We start from the raw sequence: 18,959 nt of genomic DNA on the forward strand, positions 1-18,959 counted from the left end.
TGCTAGTTTTCAGTGAAGCTAGTATATATTCGCACTTAAAAACAGTGCTGGTACCAGAAATATGTATAGGGGAGAGCACAGAAAGAGCAAAGCGCTTTACGACTGGACGAACATTTTTGCAGGGAACCATCCAGCAGTGGGAGGCAGGCAGCAAGCTAGTTGTTTGGAATGGGAAAGGTCCTTGCCTTAAAAGGGCGAGTCACTGGGATGGCAGCAATAAATTTCTGTTCCTATGTAAAGGGAGGTGTCAGAAAACGAATGTTGAAAAAAACAGTTAAAAATCACAAAAATATGGAAAGACAGCAGCAACCAAACATTGAAAAGGCACCTTCTGCAACAATATGAGCCAGACATACACAGCCTAGTCCAACTTGCAGTGATTCAGGGCTGTCTCTGCCCAGTTTGGTCAAAGCCCTGATTTGACATGGGATTCAAGTGAATCTGGTGCAAATAGATTGGAGAGTAGACTTGTACAATGCCTGTTGATATCACAAAAGCACTTCCTCCTCATAGCAGGAGAAAGGTGTTCTCGAATGCAGTTCCTAGCAAAAAAAGGGTATTCAGAAAAATCTTTCAGGACTCCCTTCCCTTTTGGTTTTTGGATGGACACATAAACGTGTAGGTGAGGCAAAAAATAAAGTGGATGATTGGACACATGCTCTCGTCTCATGATTTATCTTTCATTATTTAAGTATGACACTGTTAGATGTGAAAGTTTATGGTCTTCATTTTGACCTGACGACTAAAACATTTTTATACATTGGTATTAAAAAACAAAACCTGTAAATTACCTCCAGGAAATGCCTTGTTTGATCCATCTATCCCAGTGAATCCACAAAACCTCCTTTTCCCAGAAGGATTGGCTTCTATGGCAGAGTGAAAGATTTCAGACCATTATGACTGGTCTCCTTTAATCTCTAACAGTCTCAAGTAACATTCAAGACAAGGTTCTGTTAACATGCTTAATGAGTGTTCTCTATGAGATGAGTTTCCCAGACTAAAAGTAAACAGGAATATTGACTTCTGCACACAGTGCCAGTAACAAGATATTTAAGGATGACTAATGAAAGAAAGGAGGATACAAAAAGGAGGCAATTGCTATACAATTCCAAGCACTCTGAGATGAAACTGAGTTTCTAGATTTATTTCAACCGGAATTCAAGCCTGATTTTGGCACTGGGGCTGCTATGGCAGCTCTGACGGATGGCCTATGCCAGGGCAAAGGAAGGGCAAGTGTGATCTTGTTGCTTATCCTAGACCTCTCAGTGGCTTTCAGTACCATAAACCATGGTATCCTTCTGCATAAGCTGACTGGGGCGAGCATTAATGCAACCACTGCAATGCAGTGCTCTAATGCTTGCCCTGGTCAGCTGGAGGCACCCAAATGGCTGATTCCAGAAAGGGTTCAAGGGGACCACTGCTTGACTTCTTGGCATTTATGCTAGGGGGACTTGTGGGCTTCAGTTCTTTTCCTCATAGTATCTAACACTTGCATGAGACCACTGCATGAAATCTTCCTGAGCCTTGGGGTGAGATGTCATCAGTGTACAGGTGGCACCCAACTTTTCCTTTCTGTCAAATTAAGGTGAAATGGTAGAAGTGCTACATCATTGCCTGACCACAATAATGAACTCAATGAGGCCAGTAAACTGAAGCTCAGTCCAGGCAAGATGGAGATACTATAAGTAGGTGATTCATCTGCCCAAGAGAGTGGTGTTCACCATGTGCACTGCCATGATTTTCACTGTCACTCTTTTGGGTAGTTTGTGTTTATGGGGTAATGATATTTAAAACTGTACCCACATTATTCAAACACTTTGTACTATAAGGTTTTGGTGAGTCATCTCTCACTGTTTGCCATTGGCTAGTGAAGACTTTTCTGTTCCAGCAGGCTTTTGCGTGTCTCCATCCCCATCGTTCAGCCTGGACACTGAGATCCACCTCCATGGGCCTTCTGCCGCTTCCCACACTCTAAGAAGTGAAGCTGCAAGGAACCAGGCAGAGGGCCTTCTCGGTAGTGGCGCCCACCCTGTGGAACGCCCTCCCATCAGTTGACAAAGAGAAAACAATTATATGATCTTCCATAGTCATTTGAAAGCAGCTTTGCATCAGGAAGCTTTTAATGTCTAGTGTTTTATAGTCTGTTGTAAGCCTCCCAAAGTGGCTGGGGCAACCCAGTCAGATGGGCAGGGTACAAGTAATAAAGTATTATTAAACTATTATTATTTTCAGGTGCATAATGCCCAGATGTGTGTGTGTGTGTGTGTGTGTGTGTGTGTGTGTGTGTGTGTGTGTGTAAAAAACCCCTACCATACATTTCTCTAATGTATTTTACTGATGTTGTGATTTTATTGTGATTTTAATGGATGCAAGCAGTCTTGAGTAATGTCTGTGCACTGTTGGATGGGTCATTTTTTCCTCATCAGTCAGTGGGGGAACCTGGGTCATGTGTATAATTTGCCATGAGGACTGCCTTCTAGTGGCGGCGTTTTTATGCAGCTACTCCTACAGCATAGGCTATGGCCTGGCCTCCTCTTTTACCCAACCCCTGTTCAGTCACCTTTATAGTTTTCTTTCTTCTGTTTTGTGTCTTCTGCATTCCACCATGCCACTCTAGCTTTGCAACAACCTTGTCCGCTCTGCCTCTTAAACCTTTCCCTTTGCTTTCAAGCACCTAGCCCTTGATCTGCTCTATTTCTGCTCCAGTTCCTTCATTGCTCCTTGTCAATAAAAACAAAATCCAGATGCAGCAGTAAGGAAGGTGGTTGAGGGCGGCGGGGGTGGAGGTGGGGAGCATACTGTGCTCAGGCAGTAATGATAGTATCCTAAGGTGGTTCCCATATTCCAAACACTAGCTACTTGTGGTATTCTAAGCCTTTAAGTCAGATGTTGTTGAGCTAGAATCCCCATGGACCATGCTGTTGGAATTGGGCTACAACATCATCTGGGTGGTCACAGGTTCCCCACCAGCCCTCTCCTCCAGCCTCCTTTCAATTCTTCAGGAAGGAGTGTAGTAGCCTTGTGGTTTCCTAAGCTGGCCTCCAAGTATCAGAATGAAACATTTTAACACACACACACACACAGAGAGAGAGAGAGAGAGAGAGAGAGAGAGAGAGAGAGAATGAATTCTGGTACAGTGGTACCTTGGGTTACATACGCTTCAGGTTGCATATGCTTCAGGTTACATACACTGCTAACCCAGAAATATTACCTCGGGTTAAGAACTTTGCTTCAGGATGAGAACAGAAATCACGCAGCGGCAGCGGGAGGCCCCATTAGCTAAAGTGGTGCTTCAGGTTAAGAACAGTTTCAGGTTAAGAACAGACCTCCAGAACGAATTAAGTTCTTAACCCAAGGTACCACTGTAAGTTTTTGAGAATCTCAGAGACATCAAAATTATCTCATAGTGTCTATATAGCACATGGATTATATGCTTCCTGTTTCTATATTGTATATGGAGTTAAATACACAAAACGGTAATGTACTATTTGACGCACAGCAATTAGTCTCTTAAAATTTCCTGTATCGCTGACTAGCAAGGTGTTTCCTGTTACATATCCTCTTCCTCCACTAATAGACTTATTTCCTGTACTGCCCCATCATAAGATATAGATGCTGTATGCTACTGAGTCATATTTGATAGCCGTTAATTTTAGCATTGCACTTTTCAGCTTTGGAGCAAGGAATGACATTGTGTGCATATTACTTTATCTAGGTCTATACCCCTACAAACTCACATACATTTCCTTTGACATTACATACGCAATACTTGTCTGCAGGGCTGGCCCTACCACTGAACAATTTTCAAGATCTAAATTACAAGATCTAAAATGAAGATACAAAAAACGAGAGTCAGAGCCAAAGCTAGAGTCAGTAGTACCCCCCACTCTCCCAGGCCAGGGCAAGGAACAGGGCAAGGAACAGGTCTTCTAGGATTCACAGCCAAGATTGTTCTTGAATGGGAGCCATTCTGTGTTCTAGGTTTATACCTGCCAAGCACATGGTGCTACTGGGAGTGGGTGGGATGAGAATGGATTGTAAAATATTGTAGAACTATCGGATGATTGGGCTCAGCATATTTTAAAAATGGTTTTCAACCATCCCATTGCTGAAGTTTCAATTCCTTGGTCCAAAAAAGAAATAACTATCAAGGACAAAATTATAGATCCGGTTATTGGTATCTAATTTTTTTAGGTCATTTCTTATGTCAATTACAAATCCAGTAGTTTTGCATATGTGTGTATATGTTTTGAAGCAGTTCATCTATCCTTTTGCTGAAGTTAAAGAAACTCATATGCCAGCACAGCATTTTGATGAAGAATAACTAAGTACATCATTAAGCTAATGAGACTCATATGTTCGTATACTAAAATCAAAATGAGCTTTCTAAATATATTGAAAAAAACTAAAAATGAATGAGCAGACGTCTTCAAATAAAGTTAAGAATGTAAGTGTTGATTATTCCGTGCACTTTTTTCTCATGTAAATCACCTGTAAGTAAAGCATCTGGCGGGAGAGAATGTCTTACTGCCTTTGAGCACATTCTCAAAGTAATGAAACTAAATTGATTTGAGTAAAATAACTACCAGAATCATTTCAAATTGCAGAAAGATTGTGACTCACAATAAAAGACTGTTTCTGTAAAGGAAATGGAACTGAATAGCTCCATTATAAAATCTACATAAAGCCAAGATTTCCGCTTTTTAAACACACACCCACACACCCAAACTGGATATTCTTGAAATTTGCTCGCAAAGTTTAACCCAAAGTGCTTGAATTTCAGCTGGGTTTCCATGGTACATTTTTGTCACTTTATCTGTCTTGGTTCTTCCCTGTCGATAACTCTGGGAGTTATAATTTTGTGAGAGAGATATCTCTGGCATAATTTCCAACAGTATTGCAGCTTTAGGATTCTTGCAGAAGAGGCCATGTCAGATAAACTGGTATGAAATCAGTTAGGGTGTTTAGTGTAGGCATGCACCAACATGGAAATCTGATGAAGGAGTACTTCCCATTGAATGCAGATGACTTTATTCTCCATTTTCATGCATAGAATTGCTCTGCTGCTATCACTGATACAGTGGTACCTCAGTTTTCGAACATCTCGGAAGCCGAACGTTTTGGTTTTCGAATGCCAAAAACCCAAAGTAAATGCTTCTGTTTTCAAATGTGCCTTGGAAGTCGAACGGCTTCCGCTAAGCCCCCCCCCATTTTCTCCATTGCATTTGCAGACCGCCCTTTGTGCCTCAGTTTTTGAACGTTTCGGAAGTCAAACAGTCTTCGGGCATGGATTGCGTTCAAAAACCAAGGTACCACTGTACCCACCTGGAGTGCAGGTATCAAATGCCTGCTGTCATTCACAAAAGGTGTGTGGCTAGAAGTGCCCTTATTGGAGAATATAAATGCAGTCAATTAAGATCTGCTCTGTGCACACATTAAATTGAAAACCTTGCTTCTATTACATTTTAAATTGCAATCTAACTTGTAATAAAGTTCAAGTGTTGTGGCTCCTTGTGGAATGTGCTAATTACGTGCAGCATGTTTATTAAACTTTTAAAATTAATGCTGCCTTTTCACGCTTTGCTACCTAGTAAAGGTCATGTTGAAGGTCAACATGCAATGTGTTTCTTTCATGATTAATTCTCCGCCCTCTTTTCTTGGTATCTTCAGTTTCTCATATGCTGCTTCTCTCCCCACAACCCCACTACAGTTCCAAGGATTCTTCCAACATGGGCTATTTTATTATTCAGAAAATACAAAGTTGCAGCTCTTAAAAAACAGCGTTCACCACCCACCATGCCGTTCATTGGTCCAAGGGCCAGATGGGAAGTCCTGAGTGTGTGGGTCACATTTGTCCCCTGGTCCTGAGGCTCCTCACTCCTGCCACAGGTGTTCATTTTCTGTTGCTTTCTATCTTTTTTTTTAAAAAAAAAAATTACTGTTTTTAAAACAACTTGAGCTGTTTTATGGTTTTGTCTGTAGATTGTCTTGAGATATATGTGAAAAGCAAGCCATCAATCAATCAATCAATCAATCAATCAATCAATCAATCACAATGTAGGAGGCCACCTATGAGAACTTCATGAACAAATAGCCATTTGTAAGGGACTATCGTTCCTTTCTTAAAACCTACCACCTCCCTGCAAAATAGCAAAGAGCTGAAGAATGAATAGGCTGCGTTGCTGTAACTGGAATCTTCACAGTGGTGTTTTTAACAGAGCAATAAAACATGGGGCTGCTTTTTGTCTTCTCTAGTACCATTACAAAGAAAATGGAATGTGCTCTGCCTCTCACTTTTCCTCTGCCCTAGCCCCCAATTTCCATGTATGCTTGTGATGTGGACCTACAAGGAACTATCTGGCCAAATAGTAGGAATAAAATTGCAGGCAGCTGCAAAGGAGGCCTTGCTTCAAAAACTATTCTTTGGTGAGGGTCATGCATCCCCTTTTACAGAAATCTGAGAATTGCGTTCAAGGCAGTGGTACCTGTTTCTGCACACTTGGCTTTTAAGTAGGATCCAACCCAGGAAACATAAGAGTAACAGCCATGCTACTTCCTTATGTGGTTAGGCGTAAATGTCAGCACCAGGGGATGAATTTCCATATAGGTTGCTGGTGAAGTGTGTTCCAGCCCAAAAGTTATTCTCAGTTTGGAGGGGGACCAAGTGCAGTGGGGTGAAGATTTTTGCAACTGCATTTCATTTAAAATATGCCTCCTTATTCTTTCTGCAGCAATAGGTGGCTTGAAAAGGAACCCGTTTCCTTTACTTAACCCAACTGATGCCATTTCTGTAAAGGGTTTACTTTCAATATTATGCCGCTGAGCTTCAGTCTAGTTGGAACAATCAACCTAGGAAGATAGGAAGCTGCCTTATGCTGAATCAGAACATTGGTCCATCTAGCTCAATACTGTCTACACCAGAGCTTTCCAAACTGTGTGCCATGACAGTGTGCAGATGTGTCACACAAACATTCCCCATGCTCCTCCTGGGGCTGGAAAGGGCTTAGTTTAACTGAATTGAAGCTGCGTGGTGCTGGGCAAGGCCTCTTCCGAACAATGTGCTCACGTCGCGCTTGTGATGTCACAGGTGCCCAGTGCACCTGTGGACCCCTCCAATCTTCAGTCCAAGATGGCACCTCTGCCCATATTATTAAGTGTCTGTTCTACTGGATCAGAATGATGCATTATATAGCCTGCCTGCACCAGCCAGGCAGGATTCTATGATTTCCTGCATTCTCCTAGCGCCGCGTCACTCTTGCTTTTCTTCTTGGTATTTGTTTGTTTATTGCGTTTATATGCAGCATTTCTGCCACAAGGTTTGCAATTGAATATAACACAATTAAAAATAAAAGATAGAGCAATGCAAATAGCCAGCCTCTGCTGGGCTCTCCGGAAACTAGCGCCATACCTTCTGTGGCCAAACTTTCTGCTCTTCTGCCTTCCCTTGCACTGGTCTTTAAACACATTATTACTCCCTGTGATGACAAGGTTCCTTTCAACCTAGCTGCAGACATTGGATTAATGCATCGTGCATGTACTCCTCAGTCTGGCAGAAGTTAAAAGAAAGAAGATTAGAGGATGTTTCTTAAAATGCGCAAAGTGTTTTTCCTACACCATATCCAGCTGCCACACACACACATCTGGGATGAGAAGCAGGATTGGTTGGGGAGGGTTCCTGTGATTTTAACAGCAACATGACAAGTTTTGTTTTTAAAAAAAGTCAATTGGAGCTTAATGTGAAGATACAATGATTGGGAAAGACTTGCCTAGTAAATTAATGCTAGACATCAATGTACTAAGGGCAGCGGAGAATGACTGAATGATCATAGTGCTGTGTTGTAGTTTCTTAACTAGCCTCACATGGAGCAGAATTGGCTTGTTCTTTCTTTCTTTCTCTCTTTCTTTCTTAAGGACCACAACATGGTCCAACCCCTACCATTACCATCACTCAGGCAGCAGATCCTGGGAGGGGAGGCAGTGCTGAGGTGTTGGGAGGACAGAACAGTGTGTGCTGTGCTTGACCTAAGCTAACTTTCTGCTTTGAGATGCAGAAGAGGATGGTGCTTTCTTGTCAAGTTTGAAGTGAGATTCAACTGCTATTCCAGCTGGGATCTGTATATGGAATTGAGAGGGGAGTGTCATCTTTAATTGAGTTAAGCTGTCTCAGACTGGGCTTCTTGAATTTCATTGCCATTGGTCCCCACTCTTTTATTTTTGCCATCTGACAATGACATTTTGTGCATCTGGTAAAGTGGACTCCTGTTCACCAAAGCCAACTTGTTTTCTCCTGCTCCGGAGGGTAGGACCCGAACCCGTGGCTTCAAGTTGCAAGAAAGGAGATTCCGACTAAACGTGCAGACAAAATCCTCTGCCACTGAGCTAGGGTCTGCCTACCTTTCAACATACAGCAGATTTTCAGGGTTTGCTTAGTTTTTCTCCTGAGCAGAAAATTTCATCTCCCTGCCAACTGTGAAGGAACCTTTAGTAACCATAGGGTGTGCTTCCACACCGACAATCAGGCCATGGTGGCAGTACTTTCCAGGCAGGTAGCAAGGTCACCAAGGGTAGGCGTCCTCCTGCGTTCTTTCGTTCTCCGGTGTTTAGAGCTCAACATCCACTTCTCTGCAAAATTTGTGCCTGGTGTAAATAATGACATCGCGGATGCCCTGTCTCGCTTTCAGATGGACCGCTTCCGCTCGTTGGCGCCGGATGCAGAGCTCCTGCCGCAGCCGTTCCCGGAACATCTTTGGAGTCTCGGGGACCAGAGGCATGGGGACCAGAGGCCTGGGAGCCAGAAGTGATTCAGGGAGTAATGGCCTCATTGGCACCTTCCACTTTGAGATCGTATAAGAGGGCTTGGTCAGAATTTTTAAAATTCCTTAACAAAACCCGAGCCATCAAGAGCAATGCCCCTCCCGTCAAGCCAGAGGTGCTATCTTACCTAGTTCACCTAAGACGCTTGGGCCGCGCCCCTAGAACCCTCAACCTTCAAGCCGCGGCAATTTCATTCTTTTGCAAGGCGGTATTTTCCACAGATCCTTGTGACGATTTTGTTATACGAAGGAAGTTAGAGGGTTGGCGCAGGCTACAGCCCCCAAACTGCGATAGGAGAAGGCCAATATCATTTGACATCCTTTCCCAAATCCATAAAAAGTTGCGCGCAGTATGCTGGTCAAAGTATGAGGCGCGCCTATTTTCAGCGGCGTACTCCATTGCCTTTTTTGGAGCTCTGCGCGTGGGTGAGGTAGTTTATGAAGCGGGTCGACACGGTTTTTCCCGGGGCTTGCTTTTAAGCGATGTTACCCTGTCACGGGAGGACCTGGTAATACGGATACGCAGCCCCAAAACAGACCAGTACGGGAGGGGGGCTCTGGTTCAGCTGATGGCCACCGGCATGCCTGGCCCTTGTCCAGTTAAAGACACGAGGCGCTTCTTATCCCTGAGGGTCAGCTCGGCAGGGCCTCTATTGATCCACGCAGATGGTTTACCTTTGACGCGCCACCAGTTCACTCGGGTCATGCGTTTAGCGCTAGCAGCATGCGGCATCCCCACAGCAGATTTTGCAGCACACTCTTTCAGGATTGGAGCAGCCACCACGGCATTACACCTGGGCCTCACAACAGAAAGGATTAGGGACTTAGGTCGCTGGAAGTCTGATGCGTACAAACGTTATTTGAGAAAGAACTTGTGACGGTGATTGACCATGGCCTTTTCTCTCAATTTCCTGCAGGTGACATGGGGGTGCGCGTCTGGATTATCGGGCACAGTATTGTGCATTGGGCCAGGGTCCACGCCATTAATTCCGGTCTCGGGCCACGCTTGGGTTTTCCACCTGACATCACCATTTCCTGGGTCTCCCGGAGGGGAATGCGCTGGGCCGAGATGCTGCCAGCATTTAAGGCCAGGGCAGCAGTGGAGGGCCCCCCAGATGCGTTACTGATACAATTAGGGGAAAACGACCTAGCCTACAGGAAGGCAGTTGATTTGCAGTGGCACATTTTTAGCGACTTCGAGGAGCTGAAGGCAGCTTACCCGAAGGTCACAATTATTTGGGCCTCGCTGATGGAGAGGCGGGTTTGGAGAGATTGCAGGTGCCCGATAGCTATTAATAGGGCTAGGAAAGCCTTGGATCGGGCGGTGGTGCGTAGAGTGGCAGCCCTGGGGGGGTTGGTCATTGGACACCCGGGCATTCGTTTCAACCTTGAGGCCCTCTACCGGTTTGATGGCGTGCATCTTTCGGATGCTGGTAACGATGTTTGGCTGAAGGATATTGCTAAGGGGATAAGGGAGTGGATTCAGGCATGAGAGTATTGGCGGTGAGCGATTGCTCGGTGGCGGTAGGCATTGGTAAGAAGGGGTTAAGAGGATGTGTGGGGGGGAGGAACGCCATCACCTCCCCCCAGTGAACGAAGGGTGGTCCGTTAAAGGACTCCGGGGGGCGTGGCCCTGTCCGAAGCCTATGGAGGTGTGGGCCAAAGGCACGCCCCAGAGCGGTGACCCGGGGGAGCTCCTAGTCGACGTGCCTCGGTGGGAAACTCCCCCGATCAGTGTTAACCCTTCACCGTGTCTCCAGCAAATGGGCTGGAGCCGGATAGTCGTTAGGACCAATGCCTAAGCCAATGCCTCTCATTCCTGAATTCAATAAAGTTGTGGCCTAATTCGCCCAATTAACCTTAATTATGGTGTCTCGTGTGTTTATTTATCTTGGTGGGGGGCGGGAACTCGCCACGCAAAGCCACTTCCTGGCCTGCCCCAGGAGGTGGGGTTGCGGGCATCACGCCCTTCCCCACGTGAGCGGGGGCTGGGCTCAGCCCCCGCGAGAGCAGGGGAATCCCATCCGGCCACGCCTCCCGGCCAGCCAATCGGCTGGCTGGAGGGGGCGTGGCCTGCCCTATTTAGGGCCGGAGCGGAGGGGGCTCGCCCTCTCTTCTCCGGCTAGCCCCACGTTTTCCCACCCTCCCTCCCTTTAGTTGGGCTTTAGGTAGGTCTGACTTTGCTATGGGCTTCGGCCTGTCACCGCAAGGGGCATGGTAGGAATTTTTCCCAATTGGCAATTTCCAGCCTTTTGGTTTTTCGCCTACCTCGTAGCAACTCGTCACAACTCTTCGGCATTGGCGGTAGGCATTGGTAAGAAGGGGTTAAGAGGATGTGGGGGGGGAGGAACGCCATCACCTCCCCCCAGTGAACGAAGGGTGGTCCGTTAAAGGACTCCGGGGGGCGTGGCCCTGTCCGAAGCCTATGGAGGTGTGGGCCAAAGGCACGCCCCAGAGCGGTGACCCGGGGGAGCTCCTAGTCGACGTGCCTCGGTGGGAGACTCCCCCGATCAGTGTTAACCCTTCACCGTGTCTCCAGCAAATGGGCTGGAGCCGGATAGTCGTTAGGACCAATGCCTAAGCCAATGCCTCTCATTCCTGAATTCAATAAAGTTGTGGCCTAATTCGCCCAATTAACCTTAATTATGGTGTCTCGTGTGTTTATTTATCTTGGTGGGGGGCGGGAACTCGCCACGCAAGTGAGATTCAACTGCTATTCCAGCTGGGATCTGTATATGGAATTGAGAGGGGAGTGTCATCTTTAATTGAGTTAAGCTGTCTCAGACTGGGCTTCTTGAATTTCATTGCCATTGGTCCCCACTCTTTTATTTTTGCCATCTGACAATGACATTTTGTGCATCTGGTAAAGTGGACTCCTGTTCACCAAAGCCAACTTGTTTTCTCCTGCTCCGGAGGGTAGGACCCGAACCCGTGGCTTCAAGTTGCAAGAAAGGAGATTCCGACTAAACGTGCAGACAAAATCCTCTGCCACTGAGCTAGGGTCTGCCTACCTTTCAACATACAGCAGATTTTCAGGGTTTGCTTAGTTTTTCTCCAGAGCAGAAAATTTCATCTCCCTGCCAACTGTGAAGGCCTGAAAAGAAAGGTAGCTTATTGCTCAGGCTTTGTATCTGACTTCGCTTGACCTAATTTACAGATCCTGGTTCCTCTGAGAGAGGGAATATGATTACAAAGAGGTGAGCGGAAATTCCAAGCCAGGGCTGCTGGAAAAATCAAACTGTAACTAACATCTGACCATTTGTATCAGTGTCAGGTTTAAGCTGCCTGTTCCCTAATGAGCAGCCTCTTCTCAACTGACATTTGACATGTGCGCCCCATCCAGGCGAGCCATTTCCTTGGAAAGTTGGTTCACAGATGCTAAGTATTAGGCAAGCTACCTGCAGATGGGCCATGAAGCATCAGCAGATGAGATTAAGGAAGTGAAAGGGAGACTGCTGACCTCCTAAGAACCATTACCTCAGCAGGATCAGCACTCTGAAACTTCACAATAACCCCCTTTTCCTGACATCAAACAGATAATTTGACAAATGGAATCCCATACTGTGTTTCAACTGAACTCATTGCTTAGACATTTGCCCTGCAAAAAGGGGTGCTTATTTAACCAACCTGAGCTTCCAGTCAAGCCAAAGGAAATGGGCAAATCAGCCAGCAAACTCCAGTTTGCTTTTGTTCCATTTGCCCCTAAGGAACCAGGCTGGGCTACTCTACTGGAATCTGTCCCTAGGAAGCAATAGGAACCTAAACCTGAGACTTCTGCCAGAAAGGACAATGGAAAACCCAGGGCAACATTTCTAGCCACAAATTATTTCCAACAAATGGGTTAAGAAATGTGTGTCTGGCATTTATAAACCACCAGTTGATTTTTTATTTATTTATTTATTTAAAATACATTATGCTGATGTACAATAAATCATTAAAACATCATAAAATTAAAAAGTCATAAAGTACAGAAGAAATGGCCAGCACTGAACCAAATTAATTTACCAGTAAACAACAGCAATAAAACTGCTAGCACACTTGCAAAGCTAAGGAGGGTCCTGTATGGTTTCAAAATAGGTTTGTGGGGGTGGGAACCATGTGTTGACATTCCTGCATTGCAGGGGGTTGGACGAAATAACCCTCGGGGTCACACCCCCCAACTCAACAATTCTATGGTTCTAATCTTCACTATTACGGATGTTTTATGGTAAATGTGGTAGATGCTTTAGGTAGCTCTGTGAGATGATTTAGGACTGTTTTGCACACAAAGCACATTTGCCACTAAGTACATGGTCTACAGGGAGCCAATCACAGTTCTCTGTGGAAGGCACCCATTTGAAACAAGTTTTTTTGTTGCCATCACACATTATGTTTTTGATGTAGGCTCAATGGCTCACACGGTAATGTGTGGAAAGGACATCACCTCTGTTAAACTGCACTGAGGTGTCAGTGAGGAACTGCAAGGAGTCAGGGTTTTTTTGTAACTAGCAAGCACTACAGTGGTACTTTGGGTTAAAAACTTAATTAGTTCTGGAGTTCCGTTCTTAACCTGAAACTGTTCTTAACCTGAGTTACCACTTTAGCTAATGGAGCCTCCCGCTGCCACTGTGCCACCACCACTCAATTTGTGTTCTCATCCTGAAGCAAAGTTCTTAACCCGAGGTACTATTTCTGGGTTTGCAGAGTCGGTAACCTGAAGCGTCTGCAACCCGAGGTACCACTGTATTTTTTAAACTATGCTATATTTTAATAATCATAGAATTGTAGAGTTGGATGGGACCAATCTTAAATGCAGCTCACATTTCTATATCAGTTCACATTTTTTTTAAAAAAAATTCACACCAGCATTTATTGTATACATATTTTGTTTGCAATTCTGTCTAATATGCACATTTTTTGCAATTTTCCAAATCAAATGCATTTTTGTATACTATTTGAACTAATATATGCATTTTATGCATGCATTTTTTGTAATAAAATTTTGGAGAACTGCATTACAAATTTCAGAGAAATGTGAATTTTAATGGATGATGGTGTTTCATTCCACATCTTGTTTTGGAAACTGCAAACTAGGTAGTTTCACTTTTAAATGTCAGTCCTGCATCCTTATCTGCCATGTGCACAGCTGTCTCCAATAATAAAATACCACTCAAGGTAGCATCTTGCAAAACAATGCTTTCAGGGACATAAATATTGATTATGCCATTTTATTTACCTCCAGCTCTTTTAGCACACTGATGATCGGGTTCACATATATTACCATATGACAAATCTGATGTTTCTATATACATCATGTTAAATTACTTCTCATTCTCATTACAGATTGCTAATATTGCTACTGGATATTGCAGGGTATCAAATATTGATGGCAAATGTCTTCTGTATATTCAACATCAAAATCTAAAAGGATTAGCAGGGGTGTGTGTGCATATGGACTCAGCTATACAGCTGCAAATTAAACATTTTAAATGTGTTGTAAAGTGCAGTATACAAATGTGACACTGGATGGCGATTGTGAGCTATGGCATATTAAATATATTTTTCAAAACTTTTATTATTTTTTTTAAAAAACATTTTCACAACGTTTTTAATATGTGTGTAGATTCCACCCCAGACTCAGGTGTGCTAAACATCAACTGTATTAACTATTTCCAGCTGTTAGGTGTAGAGGATCCTCACTTACTGAACTGGAGACTGCATCCATTTCTTCAAACAGTTTGGATTAATGGGACATTACATGGAGTAATGTTGCTTGTGGGACAGGAACCACATATCTCTCCCGCCTGCTGTTGATGAATGTTGTGCCCTCACTGCAGTAGATGGGCAAGAGGGCAGGCAGTGATGGCGGGACACCCCACCCACAACGCTGCAGAAGAACACAACAAGAAAAGGGGAATTAGGTGCCATTGTTGTTGCATCAATCCCCCCCCCCAAGGGCATTACAACATCAGATTCAATCACCATTTAGTTGGGTGGTGGTACCAGAAAAATGTAGCAGAGGGAAGCAGAGGACAAACTATGTTTCAGGGAGTAGTGGATCCAGGTTGGTTCTGCAAGAGAAATAATCATATGTTTCACATTAGCCCTTCCATCCAGATGGAGGATAGCTCAGTTGGTAGAGCAGGAACCTCTTAACCTCAGGGTCGTGAGCTTGAGCTCCATGTTGGGCAAATGATTTCTGCATTTCAGGGGGTTGGACTGGATGACCCTCATGGTCCCAACTCTACAGGTCTATGATCCTAAACATACTTTCTCTGGATGGCATCCTGGTGACTTTATCGAGTTTACTTTCAAATAAGCATAGAACTGCAGCTGTATTTTAATTTGGCATTACAACTGAGTTACTATTTGTGTCTGGAAAGTACCTTTCCTTCAAATAACCACAGGGGTCAAGAAATCTGAGTGACTGGCTGCCCCCATTTCACCTCACCTATTTGTTAAAATGCAATTCATTGCAGGGCTGAGGTTTTTGCTATTACAAATTGCTGACAGTTTATTTTGTCCCTCTCCCATTGTGCAGTCTGTAACATGCTAGAACAAATGTTTTCAGTCTTGCCGTTCTGCCCCCATCAGACATGATAGCACTGTGTGCTTTCTTTCCTTTCCTTTTTCTTTGTGCTGTTTCTTCTGTATTATGTGCACAGCCAGTTGCAACACTTAACATTTAATGCTGCACCATAAAACTACTGATTAGCAGGAGATAAATACTGCACTCTCATTTGACCTTTGGTTGTGTTGCTTTGTAAACAGAATGCATCTCAAATGCCTCAACTTACAAAAATTGATCCCCCCTCCCCAAAAAATCAAACTGCTTTTAATCCTTTACGCCCAGGAAAATTCCATCTGATAGCAATCATTTCCTTCAGATTAGAGTTTTACAGTGGCCTTGTACAATTAAGGGGGGGGCACCATGGCAAAAGAAATGTTGATCAGAGGAACAAGAGTGAAATTTGTATGACAATGTAACATTTTATAGTTGTTGTTTTTTAAAAATAGCCTTGACAGCATGGGAAAGAGGATATAATATTACTCAAATGTGGAAACTCTTACATCTCTGGTCTTTCATAATTGCATGCACATTTTGCTTATGAGCCCAGCAATGGCTGGGGCCTGTTTATCCAATGACAACATACTGGAGGGCTAAGGTCATCAGAAATGCTGTCAAGAAAAGGTAATAATGGGAGCTACTGGGCATTTTTCAAAATCTGGTGAGATGTGCCGCTTATTCAGAGTGATTGATAGCTGGATTGTTTGAGTGGGTGTTGTGCAGTTTGCTCTTTGTAGCAACTGCTTCGTACTGAGTCAGACCATTAGTCCATCAAACTCAGTATTGCCTACACTAACTGCCAGCAGCTGTCCAAGATTTCAGACTAGCGTCTCTCCTAGCCCTATCTGACCTTGGACCATCTGCGTGCCAGGAGGAAGGTCTTCTGCTGAGCTGCGGCCTTCCCCCTAAGGGAATTTTGTTACCAATATTATTTCTCTCAAGTAACTCTCACAGTTTCATCACAGGCTCCTCTCCTCTCTTGGTGAGCCAATGGGGCAAAGGCAGTAGTAAGTGTGTATCATTGCAATTGTCCCGAAATCCTCCCTTATGTGAACGCAGAGCCTAATGCTTGGCTGTTGGGCATCACCTGTAAAGCCCTCTAGGTGACAAATTATGGGTCACTCTATTTGGCTTCCTTCCCACATTTCCCTTCATCTCAGAGCTCTGCCGTCAGAGGATTCACATTCACATGCTATTCAAGCTCTGCTTAAAACCACTGCCTTATTTAATAAAGCGGTGATTACCAACAGACGAAGCACAGGAGACAGTCTTTTTTTGGGTAAAGTCAGCTGAAGATGGGTATTGGCTTACAAGCTGTCTTTTTTCCAAGAGTGGGAAGAACATGGCTTTCAAATATATTTCCTTAACAGGACGCAGCTCTGCTCCACTTTGGGTTTCATTTGCATAAGCCTTGTTGTTGTTTAGTCGTTTAGTCGTGTCCAACTCTTCATGACCCCATGGACCAGAGCATGCCAGGCACTCCTGTCTTCCACTGCCTCCCGCACTTTGGTCAAACTCATGCTGGTAGCTTAAGCCTTACTTTGCATGAATGCTTGGCTAGCTGTAGTGTAACCTGTAACTGAAAAACAACAACAGGGCCATAGGGTTGGAGAGGCCAGGTAGCCCAACTCCCTGCTCAGTGCAGAAAACCCAGATGCAGAGCATCTACAAGAGAGAGCTGTCCAAGTTCTTCCTGAAAACCCCTTGAGGCATCCGGTTCCAAATGCTCCTATGGTCAAGACAGCTAATGTTCAACCAAAATCCACCCTCTTGTAATTTAACCCCATTCAATCTAATCCTGCTGTCTGGAGCACCAGATAAGAAGTCTTTGTCATCTTCCAGATAACAGTCCTTCAGGAATTTGAAGTGTGCTGTTTTCATTTCCTCCCTGAGTCTTTTCTTTCTCCAGGCTAAAGACACCTGGTTCCTTCTACCTTTCCTAACAGAACGTGCTTTCCACACTGCTGGCCAACTCTGTTGTCTGTTCCAATTTGTCTATGTCAGGAGTGGAGAATCTTCCCACCTACCCCCCCCCCCCAGGGCTGTCTTTGCTTGGAGGTACTCTGTTATGGACCACATGCTGGCAGACAGATTACCCACACCTGATTTTGTTCAACCTTAAACTACAAGTGATATTCCAATCCTACGAATGATAATCCAAATCCTTTACATCTTCCATTATGTCCAGAATTCAACCTTAAACTACAAGTGATATTCCAATCCTACAAATGATTTTAACTGTTTACAATGGTATTTAAGATAAGTTATAATTTTTTCCCATTCCTTATTATAATTTTGGTCTTCCTGATTTCTGACTCTTCCGGTCATTTTCACCATTTCAGCAAAGTCCGTTAACTTCATCTGCCATTCTTCTCTGGTGGGAACTTTACCTTCTTTCTATCTCTGGGCCAGTAACATCCGTGCAGCCGTGGTCATGTACATAAATGGTATTTTCTGCTCCTTTGGGACTTAAGCACCTAGCCCACACCTGGTTTGTATCCTCCTGAAAATGTGGTGCTCAAACCTGCACACAGCACTCCAGATGCTGACTAGGGGAGCATCAAACCTCACCTGAAGTACAATGTTCAGTTCTGCATATTCATCCTCATTCACTCCTGCCTCCACTCCCACCTCCCTTTCACCATGCTGAATTTTAGATTGTAAGCTCCCAGGGGCAGGGGCCCGTTCTCTTGCTTTGTGTAAAGTCTTATGGACATTGATGAGCTATATAATATGCAGTCATACAACAGTTATGACCAAGTGGAATTTCTATAAACAGGCTCCCAAGCAAACAGCCACACAAATATGATAAATTCTCCTGTATCGCGAATAGAGCTTCACTGTCAATAGTATTACTTTCCTTTCTTTCCTTTTCAATTGTATTTTAAATAGTTGGGGTGCAGGGCAGGTTAATGATGGTGATTATAATTTTAAAAATCAAAATTAAATCAAATTGACCGGGGCACTTTTGCATGGCATGGTTAGCCTGCTAGTGTGGTGTAGGGGTTAGTGTGTCAGACTAGGACCTGGGAGACCAGGTTTCCTGTCCCCACTCAGCCATAAAACTCACTGGGTGAACTCTGGGCCATTCACTCACTTTCAGCTTAGCCTTCCTCGCAAGGTTGCTGGGACGATAAAACAGGGAGGAAGAGACCCATGGCACGTCACCTTGAGCTCTTTGGAGGATAGAAACCAAATAATAAACAAATAACTTGGGCTCCTTTAAGAAAACAACTAGGATGCTCAGCACAGCCGGCTCTCTTAGTACTGCAAAGCACAACAGTGTTATTGTTCCAGTGTGTGCGTCCCATCTCTGCATTCGGCTGCTGAAAGGAATGAGCCTTTCTGGTCTGTTCCTTGCGAGGAAGATGCTGTAGCCTCTCTTGGGAGAAGATGCAGGCTGAGAGCGGAAAGAGGGACAGACCTGACCCACCTCTTTCCCTTTCATGCCAGAGTGAAACAGTTCCAGATCCGCGCCCCGCCCCCCGCACTTTGCTTTCACTTTCCCCACATTTCTGCCTCTGCCTGCCGAACAATCAATGCGGGGCCGTGGGTGGAATTGATAGGGTCGTGTCCCCCCCCCCCTCAAGTCCTGCGTA

General features: G+C 44.5%; 1 long non-coding RNA gene across 1 annotated transcript; it reads left to right on the forward strand.

The window, feature by feature from the left end:
• The first annotated feature begins 8,516 nt into the window (after window positions 1-8,516).
• Window positions 8,517-11,456, forward strand: LOC310699201. Its single transcript, XR_014521994.1, has 2 exons — window positions 8,517-8,809; window positions 9,731-11,456. It is a non-coding gene; the product is annotated as an uncharacterized lncRNA (long non-coding RNA).
• The last annotated feature ends 7,503 nt before the right edge of the window (window positions 11,457-18,959 follow it).

The sequence above is a fragment of the Podarcis liolepis genome (genome assembly GCF_965112155.1).
Source record: "Podarcis liolepis genome assembly, chromosome: 2".
Classification (NCBI taxonomy): Eukaryota; Metazoa; Chordata; class Lepidosauria; order Squamata; family Lacertidae; genus Podarcis; species Podarcis liolepis.